This window comes from Propithecus coquereli, unplaced genomic scaffold, assembly GCF_000956105.1.
Source record: "Propithecus coquereli isolate 6110/MARCELLA unplaced genomic scaffold, Pcoq_1.0 Scaffold194, whole genome shotgun sequence".
Classification (NCBI taxonomy): domain Eukaryota; kingdom Metazoa; phylum Chordata; class Mammalia; order Primates; family Indriidae; genus Propithecus; species Propithecus coquereli.
In genome coordinates, this window is record NW_012144300.1 from 1,699,773 (window position 1) to 1,703,098 (window position 3,326).

Sequence of the window (3,326 nt, forward strand, 5' to 3'; positions counted from 1 at the left end):
AGTCTTTTTCAGACAAGCAAAAATAGAATTCATCACTACTAGACCAATCTTGTAAGAAATGCTCAAGGGAGTCCTACATCTAGAAATGTAAACATGAAAAAGTATAAAACTCGCTAGGAAAACAAATACACAAAGGAAAAAAAAAAGAATCAAAATTTTCACTTGGTAAGTGGGCTGCAGTAAAGAAAAAAAGAATCAAACCTTATCACTATAGAAAACCACAAAACTGCAATGATAAACAATAAAAGAGGAAGAAAGAACCAAAGGATGTACAAGACAACCAGAAAACAATTACCAATATGAGAGAAATCCTCACCAATTATAACCTTGAATGCAAATAGATTAAATCCCCCCACTAAAATATACAGACTGGCTAGAAGGATTTAAAAAAAAAACATGACCGAACTATATACTGTCAACAAGAAACTCACTTCACCTATAAGCACACATATAAAATGAAAGCGAATGGGTGGGAAAAAAAATATCCCACACAAACCAAAATGAAGTGAGTGGGATTACCTCGCTGAATAGATATTTGATGCTTTGCCCATTTTTAATTGGATTATTTGATTTTTTTCCCCTATTGACTTGTTGGAGCTCCTTATACATTCTAGTTATTAATCCCTTGTCAGATGGGTAGTTTGCAAATACTTTCTCCTATTCTATGGGTTGCCTCTTCCCCTTGTTAACTGTTTCCTTTGCTGTGCAGAAGCGTTTTAGCTTGCTGTGATCCCATTTGTCCAATTTTGCTTTGTTTGACTGTGCTTTGGGGATATTTCTCAAGAAGTCCTTGCCTAGATCAATGTCCTAAAGTGTTTCCCCAATGTTTTCTTTTGATAGTTTCATAGTTTCAGGTCTTACATTTAAGTCTTTAATCCATTTTGATTTGATTTTTGTATATAGCAAGAGATAAGGGTCTAGCTTCATGCTTCTGCATATGAATATCCAGTTTTCCCAGCACCGTTTTTTGTTTGTCTATGTGTTTTGTTTTGTTTTGTTTTGAGACAGAGTCTTGCTCTGTTGCCTGGGCTAGAGTGCCATGGCCTCGACCTAGCTCACAGCAACTTCAAACTCCTGGGCTCATGTGATCCTCCTGCCTCAGCCTCTGGGTAGCTGGGACTATGGGCACATGCCATCATGCCCGGCTAATTTTTTCTATTTTTAGTAGAGACGGGGTCTTGTTCTTGCTCAGGCTGGTCTCGAACTCCTGACCTCAAGCAATCCTCCCACTTTGGCCTTCCAGAGTGCTAGGATTACAGGCATGATCCACCGTGCCCAGCCCCCAGCACTGTTTATTAAAGAGTCTATCTATTACCTACTAGATGGTCTGGGCATCTTTATCAAAGACAAGTTCACTATAGATGTGTGGATTTATTTTCGGGTTCTCAACGCTGTTGCATTAGTGTATGTGTCTGTTTTTATGCCAGTACCATGCTGTTTTGGTTACTATATCTCTGTAGTATAATTCGAAGTCAGGTAATGTGATTCCTCCAGTTTTGTTCTTTTACTCAGGATGGCCTTGGCTATTCTGGGTCTTTTCTGGATCCATATATATTTTAGGATTATTTTTTCTATTTCTGTGAAGAATGTCATTGGTATTTTGATGGGGATTGCATTGAATCTGTAGATTGCTTTGAGTAATGTGGACATCTTAGCAATATTGACTCTTCCAATCCACAAACATGTAATATCTGTCCATTTTCTTGTGCTTGCTTCAATTTCTTTCATCAGTGTTTTATAGTGTTCATTATAGAGATCTTTCACCTCTTTGGTTAAGTTTATTTCTAGGTTTTTTTGTTTTATTTGTAGCTATTGTAAATGGGATTACTTTCTTGGTTTCTTTTTCAGATTGGGTTACTGTTGGTATGTAGAAATGCTACTGATTTTTGTATGTTTATTTTGTATCCTGCAACCTTACTGAATTTGTTTATCAGTTCTAATAGTTGTGTGTGCGTGTGTGTGTGTGTGTGTGTGTGTGTGGAGTCTTTAGGTTTCCAGAAACCTAAAGGTTACTGTCTGTAAACAAGGGATAATTTGACTTCTTCTTTTCCAATCTGGATGGCCTTTATTTCTTTCTCTTGTCTGATTGCTCTAACTAGAAGTTCCAGCACTATGTAGAATAATAGTGGTGAGAGTGGGCATCCTTGTCTTGTTTCAAATCTTAGAGGAAAGGCTTTTAGGCCAGGCATGGTGGCTCACATCTATAATCCTAGCACTCTGGGAGGCCAAGGTGGGAGAACTGCTTGAGCTCAGGAGTTCAAGATCAGCCTAAGCAAGAGCAAGATCCCATCTCTACCAAAAATAGAAAAAAATTAGTCAGGATGGTGGTGCATGCCTGTAGTCCCAGCTACTTGGGAGGCTGAGGCAGGAGGATTGCTTAAGCCCAGGAGTTTGAGGTTATAGTGAGCTACGATGATACTACTGCACTCTACTCAGGGCAACAGAGTGAGACTTTGTCTCATAAATAAATAAATGGAAAGGCTTTTAGTTTTCCCCCATCCAGTATGATACTAGCTGTGGGTTTGTCATATATGGCTTTTATCATGTTGAGGAAAATTCCTTCTATACCCAATTTCCTGAAGGTTTTTACCATGAAGAAATATTGAATTTTATTGAATGCTATTTCAGCATCAATTGAAATGATCATATGGTTTTTGTCCTTTGTTCTGTTGATAGGATGTATCACATAGATTGATTTGTGTATGCCAGATCATCCTTACATCCTTGGCATGAATCCAACTTGATCATGATGAATAATCTTTTTAATGTGTTGTTGAATTTGGTTTGCTAGTATTTTGTTGAGGATTTTTGCATCTATATTCATCAGAGATATTGGCCTATAGTTTTATTTTTTTGTTGTATCTTTGTCTGGTTTTGGTATTAGGGTGATACATGCCTTGTAGAATGAGTTTGACAGTAAATAAATTTCCTTTTAAATGAATATCTGAGTTCCAAAAGAATAAGGGTAACCAGTAGGAGAAGGGGAAATAAAGGTACATAAAATTAAAACTGTAAACATATTGGAGGGACGGAGGGATGGGATAGCCCATTCCTACCCCAATACTGAAGAACTTGGGTTTTAATTCCCAGGTGAATACAAGAAACAAGGCATTGGTCCATTTGAGGGAGAAAGTTGGAATTGAGATTCCTGCATAAAAGTGGGATGTTTGGAAGGCTACATCTTTTTTTTGTTTTTTTGAGACAGAGTCTCACTCTGTTTCCCAGATTAGAGTGCTGTGGCATCAGCCTAGCTCACAGCAACCTCAAACTCCTGGGCTCAAGCAATCCTTCTGCCTCAGCCTCCCAAGTAGCTGGGACTACAGGCA